Source organism: Galeopterus variegatus, unplaced genomic scaffold, assembly GCF_000696425.1.
Source record: "Galeopterus variegatus unplaced genomic scaffold, G_variegatus-3.0.2 Scaffold1032, whole genome shotgun sequence".
Taxonomy (NCBI): domain Eukaryota; kingdom Metazoa; phylum Chordata; class Mammalia; order Dermoptera; family Cynocephalidae; genus Galeopterus; species Galeopterus variegatus.
The window spans coordinates 153,050-179,525 of NW_007727143.1; the positions used below are offsets into that span (position 1 = coordinate 153,050).

A 26,476-nucleotide genomic window follows, 5' to 3' on the forward strand; every position below is an offset into this window, starting at 1 on the left:
GCTGACACCACCAAGTCAAGGGTTAAGATCCCCTTACCGGTCATCTTTTTGAAAAAAAAAATAAAATAAAATAAAACTCAAACCTCACAGATCTGGTGGAAGCATGAAAGACTTGCTCTCACAAACAAAACACGCTCTAAGGGTAAGGCCCTTATCCTTTATCAGGCCAACTTGTAAAATTATAAAACAAACCATATCAATTTCTCATGTCCTGGACTGCGAAATCCTTAAGAAACTGCTCCATCCCACGTCAGCCTCAGGCTGCTGTGAGCTGCACAGAGACAACGATTGCTGTGTGCGCTCTGAAACCCACACCTCCCACCAACAGTCCTGGGAAGGCATTTGCTGTCCTCACAGCAGCATCTTCCTGTCTTGCTAAGCAATTTCCCTCAGAACCCTTTCCCGAGGAAATTCTCTAGTGGCATCAAACCACAAAGCTCTGGGTGCAGCAACATTCTTGTGGGGGCCTTGTTCTGACAAGAAATTCTGAGATTTCCTGTGGGGCTCTGCACGGCCAGGGAAATGACATTGCTGGAGTTATTGCTCATCAGCCTGAGGTTCTTTTTTCTGGGAGTCAGACGGGGGCTGATGTTCATTCTCATACTCTCACGAAGGAAACAGACTGTAGTCCCTAGAACTTTTCTGACATGACACAATCTCTCAAACAGACTCCTGAGGTAATTCCTGTGTTCTCTCTGTCTGCAAAACTGTAAAATTGTCAGAGCGTTCCAGCTGCCCACAATGGGGAAATTTAGCAAGAGGCCAAGAAGTCACTGAAGGCTAAGAAGCACGTATTGGCAGATAGGGGACGAAATGTGGAGGAAGGCAAGGGAAACAACAGGAGGAAGAAAAAAAAAGGCAATGAGCAGATATAATCAGAAAAGTCAGAAAGGGAAATGAGACAGAGATGGGAAGGGCTGTAGAATGCAGAAGCAGCGCAAGTTTGGAGTGAAGTGCTCTGCGTGCCTGAATGGGGAGGAGTGCTGACCAGAGGCAGGAGAGGCAGGCAAGAGCTGACCAGGGATTTGAAGCTAAGAGACAGGGTACAGTGATCCAAGGATAGTCCACTTGTGAACTCATCTGGGTAAGCCCACTTCACCACTGAGGACACAACTAAGCTATATGGTAACTGCTAAACTACACTGCTGGGAAACAAGCTCAAAGAAAGAGAAAACAATCTTAGACATGGAGCAGGAGAAAAAAGACAAATCTCAGAGGGGGTTACTGTTCCTGGATCTTTTAGAAACTGCTTTTCTAGTACTAGAACCTGCTGAGAGACTCTGACACTGCTACCGTATGGGGTCAGACTCCCAAACCCCACCTAGGATCACATGCTGGCTACCACTGCCAACTCAATCTGCCAGGACAAACCTCTGCACTACTCAAGCACCTCATGGGAGAGACTCACTGCGGAAAAAATTCCTATTTCCTCCAAACACAGCCCCTCAATCTCCCTAAGGTTTAGGTGATTTCTACCTGCTGCTGCCCTCCCTAACACATCAACTTCATTTAAGTCCCAGAGAAAGAGCAGTTTATCAGACAACCTGGGAAAGACAAAGTACAAAGCAAGCTCATAAGCTAAGCACAGAGCCAGGAGCAACTGTTCCAATGCATATGGATAATCAGCGTTCATCCAAAGAATCACAGGCACCATGCTTAAAAAGGATGATGACAACCCAGTAAATAATGTCAAGTGATAGGCAACTGAAGTAGGTAGGGACATTTGATTCAGAGAAGTTTAAGGTAAGAAATCTGATCACTATCTTAAATATCTAACACAATGACTCTTTTTTTTTTTTTTTCGTGACCGGTAACGGGATCGCAACTCTCGGTGTCGCACCCATACCGTGACCGGCAACGGGATCGCAACCCTCGGTGTTGCGCCCACACCGCACTCAACCAGTGAGTGGACCGGTCTCTATATGGGATCCGAACCCTCGGCGGGAACGACGCTGCACTCTACCGAGTGCGCCACTGGGCCGGCCCCACAATGACTCTTAAAGTGTGGTTCCTATATCAGCAGCAGCAGCATCACCCAGGAAATTGTTAGAAACACACATTCTTGTCCCCAATTCAGACCCAAAAAACTCTGGGAGTGGGGTTTTTACAAACTTTTTACTAGTGTCTACAATCTGAGTTTTTACAAGCCCCCAGGTGTTCTGATGCACACTAAAGTTTGAGAACCACTGTTCTAAATCAGGAGTCAGAAAATTTTTCTACAAAGGGCAGGTAATAAATATTTCAGGCTTAGTGGGGTTGTCTGTTACAACTACTTGACTTTGCCATTGTAGCACAAACGCAGCCATAGACAATGTGTAAACAAATGGGTGTGGTGTAAATGAATGGGCATGGCTGTGTTGCAAAAACACAAAAGCAGGCTGTAAACTGAATCTAGTCTGTGTGCTGTAATTTGCCAATCTCAGTTCTTAAAAAAAGATGGACCTTTAAAGAGTAAAACTCGGGGCTGGCGGGTTAGCTCAGTTGGTTAGAGCTCACTGTTGATAAAGGGTAGGACTAAGTCCAGTCGGTAGAGATTTCTCATATTTTAAATTTTCAATAAAAGCTACCTAATAAAAGCATAAGTTTCCATCCATTTATCCTTCCATTCATTCATTCAGCTCACTGCCAAACCAGCTCTCCCCCTTTCTCTCTCAAAAACTCCGGTTCTTGAAATTCACAGCACCATGCTTTATCTCCTTGTTGCTGCAATCTACCAATATCCTGGGTACTGTCCCTCTGTAAGGAAAATGAAAACAGATAGATGGTCAAGCTCCCTCAGCTGTTCAGAATCTTGCCAAGCATAACTTAGCATGTCTATTGTAAATACATTAATTGCGCACATGCGCTCAGGTGTTCCTTGGTCATCTGATGCGCACCCAGGTGTTCCCGGGTTATCTGACTTAAGTGTAAAGGACAGACGGCTCTGATCCACAGAGCCCCCGAGACGCCCAAGGGAGGCCACCAGGGGGCCACTGGGGCTGCTGGAGGCTGAGCTTGCATCCAAATAAAGTATGTCAACCTTGAAACTTGCAGTGGCTCCCAGGATCTTTTTCCAATTACCTAGCTCGCAACCTGCATATAAGGGGTCTGTGACCCAGTCTGCACAACGGGTTTGAAGGGTCTGTGTCCCAGACTGACACCCTCAATCATCGATGGCTTCCTGTCTTCCTCTCCACCACAGCTGTACTATTCAAGGTGACTTCAACAAGAACATAGATGATCCATCCAATAACATGACCTCCTCTCCCCTCAGTTTTTACCTTAGTCCACCCACCACAGCCACCCAGCCCATGGTCATACCCTAGATCTCATCAACACCAGTAACTGCACCACCTCCAAAATTTCAGTTTCACCACCACTACCTTATATTCCAAGTCACTTCTATCTGATACTCACTCCAGCATTTCTTCAACCTCATCACTAAATAACAAATTTTTCATTATCCATATGCTTCCATGCATGGCCTTTCCCCCTCTTACCCAGCCTAGCTTCCACAGCCCATCATTTATGTTTATTCTCCTTGTAAACAGCCTTTCTTCTTGGTCCCTCACTCACTCTGTTGCATTTACATGACAAAATGCCAACCCAGGTTAGGCCCAACCATCTGCCTACTCCATGCCTGCACCCAAACACCTCCCCCTCTTACCCAGCCTAGCTTCCACAGCCCATCATTTATGTTTATTCTCCTTGTAAACAGCCTTTCTTCTTGGTCCCTCACTCCCTCTGTTGCATTTACATGGCAAAATGCCAACCCAGGTTAGGCCCAACCATCTGCCTACTCCATGCCTGCACCCAAACACCTGAACATTGCTGGAAGAAATCACCTGTGCTGAATGGTCTTACTTTAAATTCAGGGCCATGAATCTCAAATGGGCACTCAACACTGTCTGGAAAATCTGTTAAAACTTCCTCAGTATGTTCACTTGTCTGCTCTTCAAAATAACGACTCATACTTGTTTTTTTCCCTCAAATCTCCTATACTTCCTCCTCCCCTCAGCTAAGAAAATAAAAGCAACCTTAGGAAAACCCTCTTCCCACTACCAAATATACTAACCAACCTACACCTGTACACATAGTCTCCTCTTTCCCTACTGTTAAAATGGATAGTGTCTCTCTGTTTTTACAGGATTCAAAACACAACCCTTCCACTTGGGAGTTGATTTCATCCCTACGCATATTCTCAGAAACTTCACTCCCCCTGTTTTCTTTTCTCTTTCTTCTTAACCTTCTATTTCTTTCACTGAAAGATCCTTCTTGGTGAGGCAAGTCATTAAAAAACCCTTTCTTAACCTCACATTCCCCTGTAGGTACTGCCCCCTTACTCCCCTCCTCTTCTCAGCATAACTTCTTGAACCAATTGTTTTTAGTCACTGCCTCCACTTCCGTAATCCAGTTGCTCCACAGACCTCTCCAATCACATTTCCATCTGTTCTACTGAGCTGACTGTGGTCCAGGTCCAGTGCTCTCTATGTTGCCCGAAGCAGTGGTTGCTTCTCTGTTACCTTCTTACTCAACCTTCCTACAACATATAACACAATTCTTGAAATACTTTCTCCGCTTAGCTTTCATGACACCACACTCCTACTTTCTTCCTACATCACTGGCTACTCTTTCTAAGTCCTCCTTTGCTGACTACCCCTCCTCTGCTCAACTTCTAAATGTTGGCATTTTCCAGGAAGGTGTCCTGGAACTCATCTTCTCCACATCTACACTCTCTTCAAAACTCTCATCTAGTGTCATAGCTTTAAATATTTTTTGACTCCCAAATTTATATCTCCAACCCTGACCTCCCCTTAAGTCCAGATTTACATATCCAATTGTTTACAAAACATACCCTTTTGGATGTCAAACCTGCACTTAACATGTTTAAAACAAACACAACTGATTTATAGTCACCCACACCCCTCTCCCAGTCTTCCCCCTCTTAATGAATGGCACTCATCCAATTGTTCAACTTAAAAAAAATGAAAACATAAGAGCCATCTCTGATTGTTTCCATTTCCTCGAACCCCACCTCCCCCATCCAATCCATCAGCAAATCTTATTAACTCACTTCCAAAAATATTCCCAAACTACCACCATCCTACTCCAAGCCTCCGTCATCTCTTCCTTGGATGTCTGTCATGGATACTTTCACATGTAAATCAGGTTAGTCTCAGCTCAAAACTCTCTAATGGCTTCCCACCACACTTATAATAAAATCCAAACTCCTTAACCTGGGTTATAAGGCCCTATAGGATCCAGCTCCTGCCAACCTCTCCCACCTCATTACCACTTAACTCCACCTCACTTATTCTTATCTTAAGACATTTGTATTATCTGTGCACTCCATCTACAATGTCCTTCTAGATACTTTTAAGTGGCTGGCTGCTTCTTTTCATTCAGACCTTAGCTGAAATTTAACCTTTTCAGAGAGGCCTTCCCTGATTACTCAACTAATGGAGGGCCCCAGTAACTCTCTAAAACATCACCTTTACTACAGATGGTTTCTTACTTATTTCTTTATTGCCAGTATCTCAGTGTATGCTCCATAAGAGTATGGATCTTGTCTGATTTGGTTAATGTTTCAAGCCTAGCAGCAAGAACTGGCACATAATTCATTTAACCAACATTTATGGAGCACCTGGGATATTTTAGGCCCAAAGAGCACAGGGATTAGAGCAGCAAACAAGTCACACACTTATTCATAGAGATTACACTATTGCAGGGCACACAGACATTTAACGATTGTTGTAATAAGGGCTCTGAGGAAAAAGCACAGTCTCTAAAGGAGGAGGTAATACCTGATGTAATCGAGGAACTCACAGAAGCACTTTTAAACTTAGCTCTGAAGGATGAGTAGGAATTAACTAAGTGGAAGGGTTAGAGTGGGAGAGAGAGAAATTCCAGGTAAACAGAGCATGGCATGTTTGGAAAACTGACTGATGGCTAGTGAAACTGAAGCACAGGGTGACAGAGAGGGTGATAATATAGAGAGATGAGGCTGGTGAGGTTGAGTCAGATCATGCAAGGTCTTAAGCCATATCAAAGTTCTGGTATTTATCTTGAAGACAGTGGAAAGCCACTGGGTTTTAAACAGGAGTGACAAATATCAAATTCCCATTGAACACAGAATATCACTCTGGCTGAAGCAAAGAGAATGAATTAGAACAGAAATTCCCACAGAATGCCCTATGAGTCATGCATGTGTAACAGATATGTCTAAGATATTGATCCCTTCAGCTCCTGGAGTGGATCCAGGGCAGCCAAAGCTCCTCTGCGCAGTTGTTCCAACCTTGATCACTCTTTTCCAGTTACTCCGGTGAACCAGGCAAATATAATTTTCTGAGTGCTGTGATGTAAAAAAAATATTGGGAAACATTGGATCAGAGAATGTAAGTGTGAATGTTGGAAATCTATTAAGAGGCCACTACAATAACCTTGGAAAGAGATGATAATATCTTAGTGGTGGCAATGGAGATGGAGAAAAGCAGATAGATTACAGAGAATGTAAGTGTGAATGTTGGAAATCTATTAAGAGGCCACTACAATAATCTTGGAAAGAGATGATAATATCTTAGTGGTGGCAATGGAGATGGAGAAAAGCAGATAGATTAAAGAAATATTCAGGAGGAAAATCAGCAACAGTACTTCACCAAGTCTTTCACCATAATCTTCATTAGTTATCAGAAGTTGGGGTGGGAGTGGACTGTGTCAAGAAACTCCCAAGATGCCTAGCTTGGGCTTGCACACTGGCTGGATAATGTTGCCTTTCACTGAGATAAAGAATCTTAGGAAGAGGAAAAGGTTTAGAAGAGAAGATTATGGGTCTTGTTTTGGACATATTGAGATTAAGGTACCTACCTGTGAGAGATCTAAGCGAGATGTGAAAAGGAAACTAGATTGGGTCTGAAGTTCATGGAAGAGATCTAGGCTAGAGATATAATTTTGCATACAGGTATACTTGAAGTCATGAGAATGGATGAAATTCCTAGAGAAAGAGAACATAGAATAAGAGGACATAGCCCTAAAGAAATTCAACTTTTAATACTGAAAGGAAGAGGAGGAAGCAACAAATAAAGCAGTACTAAAAAGAAGGGAAACTGTGTCATAGAAACCAAGAGAGGAAACTCGAAGATGAATGTTCTGAGCTGAAGAAAGAAATCGATGACCTGGAAACAATAATGGCGAAGTCAGAGAAGGAGAAACACGCTACGGAGCCTAAGAAAGCACTTGGGCCTGATAGCCAGCTTCCAGTTTTGCATGTCCTATCAACTGGAACTTTAACTGCTACTTTTTAGGAATACTGAAGCCCAACACGATAACTCAAGAACCTGACTGAGGAGGTGGAGTTTCTCAATGAGGATATTAGCAAACTTAACAGAGCAGCCCAGGTTGCACAGGAGGCCCATGTGCAGACCCTGGGTGATCTGCACATGGAGGAGGAGAAGCTCAGCGGCCTGAGCAAAGCAAATCTAAAATTGGAACAGCAAGTTAATGAGCTTGAGGGTGCCCTTGAGCGGGAGAGAAAAGTGAGAATGAGTTGTGAAAAGGAAATGCACAAACTGGAGAGGGATTTAAAGCTGAACCAGGAAAGTATGCAGAACCTGGAAAGCAGCCAGCTGCAGCTAGCAGAAAAGCTGAGGAAGTAAGCCACCTTTCTGTTGACATGAGACTCTGGGAGACCTTGTATTGGAAGGAACAGCTCTCTCGTTTCATTTATTCTCAGGGTCGAAGATCTCAGGACCTCAGTCAAGGATAACAAACCTAGGAAATGGATTTTCTTCTTTGCTGGACTTTATTATGTAGTTGTAAAAAGAGAGTAAATGAATATTCTAGGAGGATATCACTGAGAAGGTATCCGACTAGCAGATGAGAATGAAAAGTGTAAGATATATGAAATGTGAATTATTGGGAATTTGAGGCTACAAGTCAAAAAATGAAAATGGCTCATTTCTTTCACTCATGAGACCAGTGGCACAGAATTAAGAAAATATATATTGACCCTCAGGTGAAGTCTGATGTACTCTCTGATCACTTAAATAATTTGTCAGATATAACTTTATTAATATTTATATTTTTCGGTCAAATAATTTACTATATAAATAATAAACCATAAAATCTAAAGCAAAATATGAAAACAATCAAAATTAGGGAAACTTTCAGTTCACATGGATTCCTTATACCCTAAGGAACTTGGGGCAAAATGGCACTCTCAGGTTAGTTTTAACCATTAGGGATTTTTAACTTAGATTAAACCAAATGAGAGAGGAAAACAGTGAGGCCCAAGAGTAAGATAAGGCCAGGTTAAGGCTGGTGGTACGTTGATGTCAGGTGAAAGAGTCGGGTGAGCAGCTGTGAGTTTCTGGCTTGCTTGCTTGTGGACCTGTGTTGCCTTTATATATGCTCTTGGTGAGGCTTGATTAATATTCTACCATTAAGTTACTGAACTTGATAGGTGTTTGGAAAGATGGAATAGGTAACCTTATGAATGTAAGGGGACGATGTAAGGCAAAATGATGGAGTTCCCTAGCATTCAGTTTTGAAGATTGTGTTTCAGCTTAGCAGAGAGAAACTGATACTCTGTCCTTGTAGGCCACAGGTCAAAGCATGTCAGCATTTTAGAATCCATATTTTCAGGAAGTTGTAACTTTACTGTAAAACCTTTTTTCTATATGAACCTATGTGTATTTGAAGCTTAATACATGATAAAGGTGGCATTTCAAATTAGTAATGACAGGATAGAATACTTAATAAATGTTGTTGGGATTATTTTCTGAGGTAAAAGTTAAATTCCTGTCTCTCTTTTTGTAAAGGATGAGATCATTAGAAATCACTGGATATGTTCAAATAAGAACAGTGACAACATGTCAGAAATGGTGAAAGAATGGCATGCTACATCAAGTGGCCTGTAGGATATCTTCCAACTTAAAAAAATTGAGACTTGACCTGAAAACTCCATGATGGAAAATAAGCTGATATTTTAATTGTCACAGATGAGCCTTAAGAACACATGTAATGCAGTATCAGGCCAAATAATTTTACCTCCTATCTTCAATAAGACACTGGGCTTTGTGCAGGTTTAACACAAGGGTTGTAGAAGCATCAGTATAATTATGCCCATGGAAATGATTACAGAGGCTGAAATGCTATGTTCAGGAAATAAAGGAGCAAAGAGAATGTCCTTCAGAGACCACAGAGTGCCACAGCTGAGAATTCCATGCAGTATAAATGCACCAAAGGTATACTAAACATGGCTAGTATTTGTCTGTTTTGGGAACTGAGCAAAAGAGATCAGGAAAAGGAAGCAGAGAGCACTACAATATCCCACCCAGAAACCCAACCCTGGGATCTTTAGTTCCTTTCTAAAACAACAAAAACTAAAAAGTACAGCCTACATAGAACAGACTTCTAAATTCCATAATATGTGAAAAATAAGTGTACACAGTACACAATAAAGAAAGGTCAGGGAGACACATTTTATAAAAGCAAGAAGATTCCCAATATAAATTATCTTTCTTGTTTTTCCAGGATTGAAAAGTCAAGCATTCATCAATAAGTGGAACTATTAAAACTCTACAAGTCTTCCAAATAAGTAAAACATAAAAATAAAACAATAAGCCCCACTATTTAAGTTTGTCTTTAGTTTGTCTCAGTCTTATAAGAAGAGCAAGAGTATCAAATCAACAGTGTTTACAGCGGAGTTTGGCCTGTAGGCATGGCAAAGGGGAAGGTGAGTAAGGGCGTGCCTGCTGACAGAGGAAGGAAGGGCAACACCTCGCATTCTTGGAAGTGGAGGTGTAATTGACTCAACTGTGGGGGCAAGACTAACATGCAGGTATGTGGGGCAAAAGCCTGAAGTCAGTCTGATCTTGCTCTCTGCTCCAAGCAAGTCCAGAATTCCTATTTTCTTACAACTAGACAGCAAAAAGACAAACAACCCAGTTAAAAACTGAGCAAAAGACTTGAACAGACATTTCTTTAAAGAAAATATATTAATGGCCAATAAGCACATGAAATGATGTTAACATCACTAATCATTACAGGAATACAAATAAAAACCACAAAGAGATGATACTTTATACTCATTAGTATGACTATAATCAAAAATGGAAAATAACACGTGTTGGCAAGGATGTAGAGACCCTCATATATTGCTGGTAGTAATGTAAAACGGTGCAGCTACTGTGGAAAACAGTTTGGTAGTTACTCAAGAAGTTAAAACATAAAATTACCACATGACCTAGCAATTCTGCTCTGAAGTACATTCCAAGAGAATTAAAAGCACGTGTTCAAACAAAACCTGTGAATGTTCATAGCAGCACTATTCATAGTAGCCAAAAAGTAGAAACAAGCCAAATGTCCATCAACTGATGGATAAACAAAATGTGGTATATCCATAAAACAGATTATTCAGACATAAAAAAGAATGAAGTGCATATGCTGCAATATGGATGAACCATGAAAACATTAAGCTAAGTGAAAGTTATAAAAAACCCACACACTGTTTGATCCATTTATATGAATATCCAAAACAGGCAAATCTACAGAGACAGAAAACAGGTTAATAGTTGTCAGGTACTGGGTGGGGGAGGGGAGTATGGGCAATGACTGATGAATGGGTAAGGGGTTCCTTTTGGGCATAATAAAATGTCCTAGAATCAGACAGTGACAATGGTTATGCAACATTTTGAATTTTATGTTATGTTATGTTATGTTACCTCAATTGTTTAAAAAAAGAATCCCTATTCTCAAAATGCTGCACCACAAGGGGAAAAGATCGGACATTAAAGCTTTGTGTTTGAATACAGGCATGGCAAGGCAAGTTCCTGATGAATTATTTTCACCAGCAAATCAGTCTGTACCCACCCAAAGACTTAGAGTAATACAATACAACTGGCCAGGGTAAAATAAACTGACATATTAATTTCTGAAAATTAACTTTCATGTTGTAAGTAGAAGCACTAAGCATTTAGATTAATGAGTTAATACAATACTCTAGGAGAGCCTATGGACAAACAAGGGAAAGGAAACTTCTTTGTGATCACATTCTGACATATTAATTTCTGAAAATTAACTTTCATGTTGTAAGTAGAAGCACTAAGCATTTAGATTAATGAGTTAGTACAATACTCTAGGAGAGCCTATGGACAAACAAGGGAAAGGAAACTTCTTTGTGATCACATTACTACTTTCCAACCGAGTAATATATTTAAACAACTAAAAAAATACAGATATGGCAACCGGAAACCCATAAAAGGGCTTGGAGATAGTGAAAACAAGCAAGAGCTCAAAGCAAGCACAAATGCATGACTCATAGGCACCTCCCCGGCTGATTTGTACGGGTCAGTGCAGGGCACAATTGGAGAACTACAAATACACTCCGATATCAAAGGACTATTTATAAAGCTTTCCAAAAACCCCGGCTGTCTTTTCATTAAGAAAGAAAAAAGGAAAACTCATAGTTATACCTGTCAATATCACCCAAGAAAATACTATCCTCTGATGCTAAGCTAAACTTCTAGGTCAGGCAAGCAACCCATGATCTTTGTTCATAATGTTGAGTGTTCTGTGAGGCATTGAGAGGTCAGGTCCACATCACCCAGTGACACTTTCCACTCCAGGGGCACAGACCATCATGAAATCATTCTACAGACCAAACGTCACAGGTGCCACTTGTCCCCAACTCCACACCCACCAAGTTACCATGGAACTGATGTAAACAGAATGGAGTTTAATATGCTAATAGCTCTGATCTAATAGCTGACATAACACCAATTAAATTTATAATGACACTGGAGTAATAAAAGAGCACACTTCTCTTTGCAAACATGATTCAAGGGGTGGTTTTCATTTTGCCCTTTCTTCAATTTCCAGATGCCAGGCCACTTAGAAACCACTTATCTCTTTAAGAGTTGGTGCTTAGGGGGTTTATCATTTTATAAGAAAAGGACCACAAATATCAGAAGGCTTAGCAACTCTGGAGTAACCAACCATGACTTAAGAATCCTCATTCCTTTCATAGTAAAAGTGAATGATACAGTGGTTGGAATCTAGAACCTGGAATCCTGGGTTCCCACTCTGATCTCCCTCTCATTCCCTGACTGATTCTGGTTCTAGCTCTGTGAAGGACACATGATATCCATTTCTAGAACATGAGCAGGTGCAACCAAGTTCATTAGATGGCTTCAGCACATAATCCATAGCTATTAACAAATAAGAGCAGTAGATATCACTGACCTGCTGGCACTTACATCCTCAAACCCATCAACTAACCCTACCAATGGCTATATTATGCTTTACGTGGAAGGAGTCACTAAACCCTTTGGTCACACTTAACACAGTGCATACTAAAGCTATCAATAGTGAGTCCTTCAATAAAATACAGAAAGTTATGTATTCTTACGGAATTTTACAGCAGTTAAAATGAATGAGCCATATATATTAATGTGGATAGAGCTCAAAACCCTGCTGTTGAATGAAAAAAGGAAGTTAAAATTTAAAGATATGAACATGTCATTTGTTGAATATAAGATGCCTATAAAACGTGGAATGGAAAGATACAGACCAAATTCTTGACAGTAGCTGCTTCTGATGAATGGGAATGAGATTGGGGTGGGGAAGAGAGGAAGGTTATAAAGAAGACTTCAATTTCATTAGTTTTTTATTTTTGTAAAGAACAAAAAAGTAAATATTACAAAATGCTAATGTGTTAATTCTGGGCAACGAGTGCACAGCTGTTTGTTAAATCAGCTTTCATAAATATATGTATCTTTAATTTTTTTTCCAAATTAAAAAAATACCTTTTATCTTATAAGTACTTGGTGGCAATATGCTCAATCAGTTAATAGTCGCTGAGCACCCACCACACGCAAATAATAAAATCCTGCATTTAGTACTTACTATGTGCCAGGCACAGCACTAAGTGATTTACATATATTATGTTATAAGGCAGGTACTTTCATAAGGGAGAAATGCTTAAGCTCCTCACCTCCTTTCATTAGCTATAGTCCTGGCCTCCTCTATGGACGCCAGAAAAACTAGTGGCTTTTCTGATTGTTACGTCCAGGAGAAAAACTATGGCTTAGCACCTTCCACCCTGACAGGAGCTGCTTGCTTTTTGGAAGTAAGCATTTTCCTTATAAGTCTGACAATTAGGATTTGCTTGCCTGTGCAGAGAGAGACCTGGGGTTGTCCCACACTTCCAGAGATTTTTTTGGGTAAGTTCATCTAACTTGTATGCCTAACTCTGGATCAGTATTAGAAACGCATTATTGCAGCACACCTAAGCCATGTCCTCCAACCTAATTACTGAATTACCTTCAGTAATAAAGGTAAAATATACAAAGGGGTAAAAATTTTATATCCATCTGCCTGACTTTCAACTGGTCTCATTCTTAGGCAGGAGATAAGAGAGTTATTTATTGTCTCCCTCCATCCCAACACTGCTACTCTTGCTATTTTATAGATGAGCATATTTAGGCTTAGAAACACTAAGTAATTTACCCAAGATGGTAGTAAGTGGCAGAGTCAGAGTTCAAATTCATATCCATCTGATTCCAGAGTTCATATTCTTAATTATTATGCCAAGGCATTGTCACGCATATCAGAGCAAAGACAAGCAGTATCCATTACTTGCTAAGAATCTTCAAGATGAACTTGAAAAATATTCTAAAGGTTGAAGTTTTCTTAGTACATATTTGGATTTCAAAGAAGGTAGGAAAGTATGTGTGCATATGTGTGAGTGTGTATATGGAATAGTGAAGGTACTAGTAATCAAATCCCTTTAGGGACCTTTTAACCTTCAAAACTAGTTCAAAACTAGTTGGCATGTTTGCTTCTGACCATGTAAGTAACCACCTCTCTCAAATTTTACTCAAGATATCACAGACAGATGGTAGGGTTTCTTATCTTCTATGCTCTAAATGGACTGTATTCAGCGATTACCTCCCTGTAGTGTGGTCCCAAAGACAGAGTGCTCAGCACTGGCCCTTACTTGATATCAGCCTTTCTGCAGTCCCTCACAGGGAGAACAAATCTGCTTCTCTCAGCCAACAGGCCTGTCCAGCTCCAGCATCAGTGCTAGTAAGGAAAGGCCATAAAGCACTTGCAACTCAGACCTTATAAAACAGCCCCTGCTGCCACACCAAAGCCATGAGCCTGGACAGACCATAAAAAAGCAGTCCCCTGACCATGGAGCTGGTCCCAACCCTTCAACGTGGCTTCTCTCAGCAGAGGCTTGCCCATGTGGGTATTCACTCAGTTTTCTGGACTCACATTGTACACTGTCCACACTTCTGTAAAGCACTTTATATCCCACTACAGCAACCTAGGGCTCAGTCCACCAACCTTATCCCTTTTCTAGCTGTTCTTTCCCTTTAGCAGTGAGGGAGAAATGCTTATCCTCCTTTCCCTTTAGTTAACCTAATCCAGATCTATGACTTGAAACACAATCTATAAATTGACAATTAATAGACAATTCTCAATTTTATTTCACTAGCCTAGAGTTCCAGATTCATATAATCAACTGTCTATTCAACATCTCTACTTGGGTGTCTAATAGTATCTCAAAGCTAACATGGCCCAAACAAACCAAACTTTGAATTTGCTTTTAAAATTAGTTTTGAAACTTGAAAATTGACTAGGAAACACTGATCTATGAATTAGCAATAGCACATCTGTTCCTATTGAACATGTGGAATGTCTTCAGCAAGACAATCTCTGTGGAGCCTAGTATATACATGGAATGTTGAGTGGAAACCACACTGAATGAATAGGATTGGCACTGCGAATAGCTACTTGCCCAGAACAATTGGTATTTAGACAAACAGAAGAGAAGCAATGCTGCTTTCATTCATTTTACCATTAACTCTTTTCCCTTAGACCTTTCCAGCCTCATTTCCCACTCTAACTATCTGTTCCAACCACCACTCCAATTCCAGACTTTGGTCCACCCTATCTTTAATTTGAAATTTCATTTTACCATTAACTCTTTTCCCTTAGACCTTTCCAGCCTCATTTCCCACTCTATCTGTTCCAACCACCACTCCAATTCCAGACTTTGGTCCACCCTATCTTTAATTTGAAATGCCCTCTCTGCCCCAACCCTATCTAGCAAAATTCTAAGTGACCTTCAAAGCTCAGATGAAATGCTCCCTCCCCTCATGAACCCATCCCAGATCTCTACAGCAGGAGACTAAGTGGTATATGTGTGAGGAAGAGGGTATGATTCCTTAATAACAGGTCCAAAAGTTCAGTCTTTTTTGACTCCTCTCTTTCACCCTACACCCAATCATGTTGGCTCTACCTTAAAATACTTCCAGAGTCTGACCACTTCCACTACCACCATCCTGGTCAAGCCACCATCATCTCTCACCTGCATAATGCAACAGCCTTTCATTAAACTATCGAGTAAGGCAGGTTGGTGACTTAAGTATCTAAAAGTAAGCATTCCTAAACCCTGCAGTGTCTAACTGCTCAGACCCCAAAGCTTTAGGTAAATATGAGAATCTTCATTAATGTAGACTTTCTCAAGGCTTTTTCATGGTGCCTTTCCCACAAGAATCTCTAAACAATCCATTGTTTTATTTGGTGCTAAACTGGTCATGTTCAGACATCCCTACCCCTACTCCCACCCCCAAAAAAGAAGAAAAGGATTTTGGATGAGACATCAGAATACAAAAAGCAATAGGCAACTTCAAAATATAAAAATCAATAACCTTCAGGTGAGTAAACAAAGTATGTAAAATACCAGAAATACAACTGAAAATTTGCTCCTAGTTTTCACACACTCCAGCACTGGTAAATACATGGCAGGGGATAGGAAAGGCATTTAAATCATTCCTTCAATGATCTTCAACAGCTTTACAAACAAGTATTAGATTGCTATTTCAACTTTACAGAGAGTTATTTCTATTATTAGGAAGAAGTTAAGGCACAGAGAGGTCAAGAACTAAATCCAAGTATAGCTTTATGGGTTAAAATTAAATGCAGGTGTACTGGAGTCCCATGTGTGGTTAATTTTAGCAAACAACCTGACTCAGAGCACTAAATAGAAATATTTCTTTACCCACAAGCTAACTCACTCATTTCTAACCATTGCCCTCCCTCTCACTCTCTCTCACAGGCTAACTGCACATTTCCACTGTCAAAAGCCACATTAAAAGACAAGCACAAGACCACAATTGCCTGGTTAATCTCTAGTAAAACCACTGAAATGGAGCATGCTCTTTGAGCTTCCAGGCTCTGGCTCCACATTGTAAGTGAATGTTGGTACATGAGCCCTAAGAGGTTTGGGAAAAAGGAAAGCTCCAACAATGTCCTTGTCAGCACTTTACACAAAAAATCCATTCAATGAGAATGGCACCATGTTCTTCTTGCCCTTTCTCCCTAGGAACTAAATTAAACAGATTACAGACAGTGGCAAAGACTGGCCTTAGAACAGTCTACCCCTTATTTGTTATTTTTAGCAATTTAGTCGACAACGCCTGACAACTAAACATGCCTAGAATAGCTAAAGGGAGGGGGGATTATCAGATATTACCAGCAAAAAAAACACTAGTCATCACTTCCTCCAACCCTAAGAAAGAATCGTTTTCCATGTCTTTGTAGCATTACACAGAGTTTGAGCCTTTAGGATCTCATATAAAAACAGAATACCTATAAAACATCAGTGGAAACCGATAACATTTCCTGAACTGGAGTACTGTTCCACCCTTACATGTATTTTCTTAAAAACAAAAGCAGAATCAAATGAACTAAACTGTTTTACACAAAAGTTAGGAGTACAATGCATCTACGTCCATTCTGGAAAAATTCCCTCACAAGATGATTAGGTAAAAGAAAGGCTTCAGAATAGTAATGGAATTCAAATATTTTTATTATGTTGTTGGCAGGTGAGAGATTTATCTCAAAGCAAGACAAAGTGAGATGGTAGAAACTCCTCCAATTAATCATAATCAGCAACACAGCATCACCCCTAGCCATTCTATTTATAAATGAAATAAGCAAAAATTATTTGAAAAATGAATAAAATGATAAAATAAAAATGGCAAAGCCCTAAGAAATTAGTATTAACTGTCTGCATCAACAGATCAAATAAAATTCATAAAAAAGCAAAAATTATTTGAAAAATGAATGATAAAATAAAAATGGTAAAGCCCTAAGAAATTAGTATTAACTGTCTGCATCAACAGATCAAATAAAATTCATAAAAAATACATTTTGTAAAAATAAGATACAATTTATAAAAAATTCATGTACAATCAAGGAATTTAATCATTTGTCAACATTTTCTGAACACAGGGACAGCATGCCACTATCCTAAGTATCATGTATTTTATAAGACAGCATAGGATAAAGCACTACAGGTGAATAAATGATGTCTTCCTGGGTATGTTAATTTATGTATGTGACGTTAATAAGCTATTACCAGCTCTATCCAAAAGTATGTATCTCAAAAACAGGTGATGCCTAATAAAAAACTACCTTTAAGCCATCACATGTACATCTGGGTGAGTTAAATACTACAAAAATCTCAAAGGAGATGCCATCACCTTGTATTACATTTTAGAAGGCAAAGCTGTAGGTAGACTAGTTTTATTTTAGCATCAAAAATATGATTCCGGGCCGGCCCGGTGGTGCACTGGAGAGTGCGCTGCTTGGGAGCGCGGCGGCGCTCCCACTGAGGGTTCGGATCCCATGTGGAGACCGGTTCCCGCTCACTGGCTGAGCGCGGTGCGGGTGCAACACCGAGGGTTGCGATCCCGTTGCCGGTCCCGGGTACGGGCGCGACACTGAGGGTTGCGATCCCGTTACCGGTCAGTAAAAAAGATAAAAAGGAAAAAAAAATATGATTCCAATTCACTTTTTAAATTAAGGTAATGATCTGGACATGAAAGAAAACTGCATTGTTTTGCTTCCTTCCATCTTTTCATTTTAAGAGGACATTTTTGCTCTTAACGTGGCAATTCAGAAAAAGACCAAGTTTATAACAAGAAACTTAATAGAAGTGACTGGAGTGACCCTAGAGATCTTCTAGTCCAATACCCTTATTTTACAGATGAGGGAATTTAGGCTTAGAGTACAGCAAGGGCTAGAATCAAGAACTCCTAAATGAACATAAGGCTTTTAAATTAGGAATTTAGGGTAATGAATGCTCTCCTATAAATCTAGTAGACTTGTAGATCTCTATTTATGGCTCAAATGTCAGCCCTTTGGATCTTGTTTTTTTGAGCTGACATGTGTAGTGTGATTATCTGTATAGCTGTGGCCTTCCCCACATTGAGTACTGAACAACTCACTTTTTGTGGACGGTATCTATTACCTGAGGAGGACACCTGTGATGTGAGAACAAAGACTTATCAGAATAAGAATCTGGAATAAGGAAAAGTACACTGATTAACTTCTCCTTACCATAAAGTTATAAGAGTAGGAAGGTATGCAATAACATAAAAGAAAATTAAAAGTCTAACTCTTCAAAACAAATCATTCTCTAGGCAGCCTGCAAATGACTTGAGGGAGGGAAGGGGCTAAGGACATATACTTATGGCTGGACAGAGAAAAGTATAGACCATGTAAAGCATATAAACAGTGAAGGCTGAGGTCAACAACTCTGAAGCATTCAAACGGATAGTCTGGTATGGGCACAGAGAAATATTCCAAGAAGGGAAACAAGGCACCCTGGGAATGAATCCAAGAAGGAAAGAATAACTGACTCGAGATGCAAAAAACTAAACTCTGGGCTAATTAGAATGCAAATCCAATTATCTTACATCTTTATTTTAATCATAAAATGAAGATGCACTTTGGGGAACTGACCAAATCAAAAATGTGTATATGTGTGTTAAATATCTGTAATATATATTTTACAGATAAATAAATAAATAAGAAAGGCTATCTAGTTAAAAGGACCAGTCTATCTGAACTATTTACATTTTAATTCTCACCAGATCTAAAATATTTCTATTGAAATGAAATACATCACAGATAGTTTACATTTGGGTAAATTTTAGCTCTTGGATTAAGACACACATACACTCACTAAGGCACTGATAAGACTGATAATAAAGAATGCTCAACCAGAAAAAGAGCATATGGGCTTTTTCGGACCCACGCCTACTCTTCTCTGAAATCAACAAAGAGGATTCTGCAGCTACATTAAGCCCTAAGACACAAAGACATATATGTGACTACATTTAGTTCACTATAAACTCTGGGGTTTCCAACTATCAGGCTTTTTTAGACCTAAGTCTTAAATAAATAAAAACTATTTTAAAACAAACATACATTTTTATAAATGCTGAGAATGCAAATGAACTCTATAATGAGTTAAGTATTCATATCTGGGATCCCAATGTATGTGACAATAAAAGAAATCACTTCACCCAAGACTCCCCATGTCAAAACAACATAGAAAAGAGATTAATTTGGCAACTTGCGTTTATTTTTTTTAATTAAAAACAAAAATACAGGGCCGGCCCGGTGGCGCACTGCTATAGTGCGCTGCTTAGGAAGCGCGGCGGCGCTCCCGCCGAGGGTTCGGATCCCACATGCAGACCGGTTCCCGCTCACTGGCTGAGCGAGGCGCGGGAGCAACACCGAGAGTTGCGATCCCGTTGCTGGTCCCGGTCCGGTACGGGGGCAACACTGAGGGTTGCGATCCGTTGCCGGACACGGAAAAAGACAAAAAGGAAAAAAAAAAAATACAGCCATTAGTGCCTAGCTATCTAGCTACTACTGAAGGTGGGAAATCATCAAGCTAATTTTTAGAATACAGACATTTTATACTTCTTTCCAGGACTCTAACTCCTGGGGTGAGGGTGTAGGGTGTTCTCTGAACATAGATCCCCTCAGCAAGAGGCTGAGAAAACCATACAAACATACTATGAGAACATCTTGGCTTTTTAAGGATAAAAATGGACTGACTAGATAGAAAAATTGTGGTACTTCTATATAATGGAATACCATATAGCAATGAAAATGAATACATTACAATCTCAGGTAACAACATAGCTGTACTTCACAAAAACAATGTTGAGCAAAAGAAGCAAGGTAAACAAAATACAGTGATTTTTTTCACATAAAGTTCAAAACAGGCTAAACTAAAAATTGTTTTAGGGATACATTTGTAGGTAGTAAAACTAGAATTTTTTTTTTTTTTTTTTGTCCTTTTTGAGACTGGCCGCACTGCGCTCAGCCAGTGAGCGCTGTGAGCGCACCGGTCATCCCTATACAGGATCCGAACCCGTGGCAGGAGCGCCACACTCTCCCGAGTGCGCCACGGGCTCGGCCTGCAAAACTAGATTTTTTAAAAAAGGAAATAATTATCACAAAAGTTAGGATAGTGGTTACTGGGAGGAGGAGGCAGGCAGGTACAGCATTGTGATTAGGAAGTGGGAAACAAAAGGGGTAGGGGTCGAGATGTTCTGCCAATATTTGATTTCTTGGCCTGGATAACTGTTACAGGTGTTTGTTTTATAAGTATTGATTAAGTTATATATATTATTTAATACATATTTCTGTAAATGCTATATTTCACTACAAAAAGAAATAAATGACTATTTTTTTAATGGATTTTAAATGTTGAGCTCTGCAAACAGATGAACCATTGGGTATACTTCTTGTTTAATGTTTAAAAAACAATCTATCATTGGCTCTACTCTCACCTGCCCTCCTTTCTTTATTGAAAACACAGATAAGAATCAGTGCCTATCATATAGTAGACTCCACTTGACATCACCTCCAAAGAGGAGCTCCTAACATGTACACAACAGTACCAAGCACAAAAACGAAGTACTTAGGGCAAAACTGGACATCCATCCAAATGCCTACTAGTCACCTCCCATGCTATGGAAAAAATGATCTTCAAAAGGCAGAGTAAAATTTCCTCAATCATGGGAATTACTCCAAAACATGTTCTCATCAGAGTATCAGAACTAAGCCAACTGCAGATTGTCACAGGCACCTCCTATCCAGCTCTTTCATCACTATTCTTCCTACTTATTTCAGGAACCACTGTCTGACCAAAATTGTCACTTCTGTGGAAGAGTCAAAACTTTTAGAATCAGGACTTTTAGACAGTTTTTTAGATTTTACGTATAGCATGGGCTGGACAGCTATTTCAACAACCCTGGGATTGCAACATTGTGCGTCAGAAGTGGCACTAGGCAGGCCAGAATGTCCTGGATTTCTTTATTCTTATTCTGTCATTGCTGAGCTAACTAGGGTGGTGGGAGGGGGAGAAACCATGTTGGAGATAGAAGGGAAGGAAGGCGGTTAACCAGTATACGCATGTGCCTAAAATAAACAGGGACTTTAACAAAAAAAAATAAAATAAAAAAATAAAATAAAATAAACAGGGACTTTAGACTGAAGGCAGATGAGCCTAAAGCCTTAATTGTTCGGCCCCCACCTGAAACAAAGGAGAGAACATAAGGCGATGACAGTCAAAATGTGTTCAAATATCTCACTAAAACCATACAGTTATTTCAAGGATTCCCAATAGTTGAGATTCATAAGGTCAGGAACTGAGCTCTAGCTCATCTGAATGCTGAACCTAAGTTTTCCCAACTGCAAAAGATGCCCTTAAGTAATTATGTCCTCCTTACCTCCAAAAAAGTGAGCAAAAATATATGATGTATATTTCACTCTTTAAAGATACAGATCTCCTCAATCTATCAATTGTTGGGAAAAATAGGAAACTGTCAGGGCCCCTCAGACTTTCAGAGTCTTGCCAAGCATTTGCTGTAAATGTCCTCAGGTGTTCCTTATTACTGCTTAATGTAAGTTGTATATGGGCACCCAGGTGTCCAGGGTTGTGGACTTAAGTATAAAAGACTAACAGCTCTGATCCAGGGCTTCTCGAACTCTCAGAGAAGCCACTAGTACAGCTGCTCCTAGATCTGATTAAAACCCATTCATTTTTCTATACCCATGGCTCCCAGAACATTATTTTCTCTATTACCTAGCTCACAGACCTGCATGTGGAGGGTCTGTAACCCAATCTGGGCAACAGACCCGAGGGGTCTGTAAGCCCTCTTTACAATCAATAGTCTTAAATCATTTTTGACAAAATTCAGTTTTAGTTAAATAAGATTTCAGCTTTCTCTTTGTAGCAATGTTATGTATTTTTAAAAGAAAATTGTTTTACAAAGACAAGACTCCTAAAAGTCATAATTCCAAATCCCAATTATATTCATGTTATTTTTAAAATTATGCTTTTGCACCTTTCTAATAACAATGTATACCGTATTTTGTATTGTACACTCAGAGCCTTCTTTAAAAAGTTGTTTATCAGTATTTTTTTTAAATAGAGAATTTCCTCAAATAATGATATAAAAACATAGTTTATCTTACTAAAGCCATAATTTTGTATTTTCTCATGGATAGGATCAGTATCATTCATTGGTCTACTAATCACCATTAGGATAAAATAGTGGTATTCCCACCTAGAACTTTATCTATCATCTTTATGAGGGAAAGATAAAATCTATATAACACTACCATACTGTGAGCCTGTTATGAAAATATTTCCCAATTAATCCCATTGAAGTAATTATGGTCTGAAGAATAACTCAGCATAGGGGTATAAAATTTAAATATGGAGTTTTAAGAAGGAAAAGACGGTAAGACTATCTTCCCACAGTTAAGATAGTTCTTGTCTTTACCTTTCTCATAAGGAATATGACTCCCTATCAAGAGTACATGAGAGCAAGGTTATAGCACCCTCGCCCCCGTCCCATAAAAGAAAAGGGCCATTGAGGAGACTAGGTTAGCTGACAATGTAGGTATAGCATGGCAGAGTTATCAAAAGCTAAACAAATTCTAGGTAAGCTTTGCACTCATAAACAAAGATAAGGGAAAAAAAATGTGAAGAGGAGAAACAAAGAAACAGCAAGAACAGAGCTGGGTAAAAGGGAGTCTGGGAAATAACAATGAAGATTTGCTCTCAGACAACCTGAATCAGCCCAGCACTATGTCCTAGAAAAGGTCTGTCAGGGTGTCATTGATATAAATTATTAGTAGGAGGTGGGGAGGCATACACAGTGGGCTGAATAGTAAAACAAGTTAACAGCTTTGATCAAAAACTTCATCTATGACACAGATCAAAAAGAACCTTTCAGAGATGAAATCTTTCAGAGATGCAAATGTGCTAAATGGAAATAATTTGGCCTTTGTCTGCAGGGTTAGGTATAAATTATGCCTCCCCAACTTAATTGCAAGGTATCTGAGGACAGAAATTAATGACGATGATGATAATTATAGAGGATAAAAAAATAAGTTGGACTGGCAAAGGAGGAGCAACAACCGGTATACCTTGGGAAAAACCATTTAGACCTCTGAATCTGTATCAAGCTTCCCAAGTAATAGAAAATCGTATTTGTGATTTACTCAACCAGTGACAGTCCCAAATTCCCACATTGTGCTAAGAAGCTAACAGAGTCATCAGAAAGCACAAGGAAGAAGCACCTAACCTAAGACTGACAAATCTGAAAATGCATCTCAGGAGAAGTAGCCCTATACTAAGATGTGAAGGATCAGTAGATGCAGCTGGGCAAGAGAAGGAAGTTTCCAGGTGGAAGAAGCTACTTGTACTTCTTGTTTGCTTGTTTTGGCAGCTGGCTAATACAGGGATCTCAGCCCTTGACCTTGGTATACTCGTACTTTTCTAAGATCTAGTAGAAACAAAGAAAGCACAGCAAGTTCCAAAAACAGAGATTATTTCTGCATGGCTGGAGCACACACTGTAAGAGAAGGCAGAAGAAACGAGGGAGATGAGAGAAACAAACAGGAGTCATTCCATAAAGAGCCTTGAATCTATGTTAAAAAGTCTGAACTTTACCCCAAGAACAATGATGGGTTTTACACAGGGGAGTAACAGACAAGATTTAACATTTTAGAAAGGTCATTCTAACTTAAATATGTTAAAAGAATTAGAATTGGGGAGACTGGAGATGGGAAAACCAATTCAAATACTATTGCAGATAGTGGGGGCAGCTGGTTTAAAGTTAGGAAAAAGTGCCAGAAAAAAATACCACTAATAGACACAGTAGGAGAGAAGTAATATTCAGAGATAATAACCAACTGAGCTAAGTGACCAGCCCCCAATATTCTGAGATAATAAGAATTTTCCAGAATTGATCAAATAGACTAATCGTCAGATTCAGGAAACCCAATAAACTCCAAGTAGGACTAAGAAAAAAATTAAAAGAATTAATACACAACTAAACACATCCCAGAGAAAATACAAAACATAAAAGACAAACAGAGAATATTAAAAGTAGCCACAGAGAATATTAAAAGCAGCCACAGAGAAAAGATAAATTAATAATTAGACTAACAGATGACTTCTCAACAGCAACAATGGAAGCCATAAGTCAGTGGAATACTGTCTTTAAAAGAACTGAGAAATCCCTAAAAAAAAAAAAAGCAAAATAAAACATATGCTCTATTAAAACAGTAATAATGAGCACTTACACACCCAGATAGTAATTTCTAAATATCACTGCTCACTAAACTGACAGACTACGGAGGAATTGATAAATACCATCATAGAAGGAGATTTATCACATCTCTCTTAGTAACTAAAAATTAGTAGGAAACATTAAATGTGAACACTACAATTAACAATGTATGTGTCCATGAGTGCACATGTGGGTGTGTGCATGTGCATACATTTCAGGCTGAAGTAACAAAACCAGAAAGGTGTGGCAGTGGAAAAGTATAGGATTGCTTCAGGAAAGAGAAGGGAGTGTGCAGTGGGTGATACTGTTAAAAATACAGCTTAGGGCAGTACTGGAGAGTATACTAAATGCAGAGATAGAGCTTGTGTAATAATTGAATGTTGAGGTAATAGGAGCCTGAAATGGTGGGAGAAATGGAAAACAATATAAACTAGATTCATATTACTAAAGAGGAAAGACAAATTATCAAATGATGAAAAACAGTATATACAGCATAATTCCTCTTTATTAAAAAAACCCTATATATGTATGTATGAATTTGTTTATATAAATAGAGAAAAAAGTGTGTAATAATACACACCAAACTGCAGAGGTGACATTTGGAGGTGTTCGGGGAAGAGGGGAAAGTCATATTTTCATTGTTTAATCACTTGTTTTATATTTTGTTTGACTGTTTTTCTTTTTTTATTGTGCACTTGTATTACTTTTATAATATAAATAACATGTAAAATTAAAAGTTAAAAAGAAAAAAGACAAAATAACTTCCTAGGGCAGAAGGTATAGTTTAACTTTCCAGTTTTTTGTAGCTGTATTTAGCATTTCAAATGGGTACCAACAGCCAGCTAACCTACTTCTACTATATGAAAGCTAACAGAATATCAGTATTTGAAAGACTCCACAAAAGGAAAATTTTGAAAAATAAATTTCCTAATACTCAACAGAACTGAGTACTATGCTAAAATCATCACCTATAGTGATTTTACCTTGATAATATTTTCATTATAAAAGTTAACTCATAATCTATTCAAAACAGATTATAAGAAAAAAAATCATTTTATCTCCATGTGCCATCTAATTTCCTTAGGGTAACCAGTGTTAACAATTTAATATACATCCTTAAATATCATTTGCAATGTTCATTCACAGATCTTGATTTTTTTTTTTGCTTGTTTAAAAGAACTATATACAAGGCTGGCTGGTTAGCTTAGTTAGTTAGAGCGTGGTGCTGATAACACGAAGGCCCAGGGTTCAATCCACAACAACAACAACAAAAAGAATTATATACACATTACTTGCATCTTGGTACTTATTCATCAGGACAATTTTTTGATATATTTACCTATAGTTGCAAAAACACATTTTTTGTTTTTTCTACATGAAATGGCTTTGCTTGGGTTTTTAAAGATATTTTTATTCCTTTGAGTGAAAACACAATAGGATACAAAATTCACTCTAGGACAGTTAACGCTGATAAAAATGATGAAATAGGATACAACTTGGTTACCCCAAGCTCATAGTTTTTTCTTTACTGGGTTTTTCTGTTTGTTCACTTTTTTTGTTTTGTTTTTATATCTTTCTAAGCTACAAATCTATTATCAAGTTTTTAAAATTATCAGTAGTCAAACAAAAATAAGCCTAAGTAACATAAGATACTACATGCTCCCAGGCCATGCCAAGTCAGTACCCCTAGGAAATCCCCAGGAGGTGACAGGGGTGTCTCCCCAATTCAGCAGAGAGCTGAGTCAGATTCTGAACCACTGCCTCAAATAGTACTCACAGAAATTAGATAAAGTGACCTATGAAGTCATTGTATCCACCCGCATCCAGGAACTCTTGGTCCCTAAAAAAAAAAACCAGTTTTTCGCCCAGTCTAAATTTTACTATATACAGGATGGATCTTTCACCAAAGCACAAGAAGAATATCCCATCAAAGGTCTTAATATATAAGAAAATTGTAATAATAAACTCCAATTTTCCAAAGATTTATTAATTTACTCTTACCTATCATCTTTTTCCCTAGCTAAAAAAAAAAA

The 26,476-nt window shown here is 39.0% G+C and overlaps 1 protein-coding gene across 1 annotated transcript in view; it reads right to left on the minus strand.

Moving 5' to 3' along the window:
- PFDN1 (prefoldin subunit 1) overlaps nt 1-26,476 on the minus strand; it is a 56,616-nt gene that overhangs the window by 4,019 nt on the left and 26,121 nt on the right. The window lies entirely within an intron of this gene.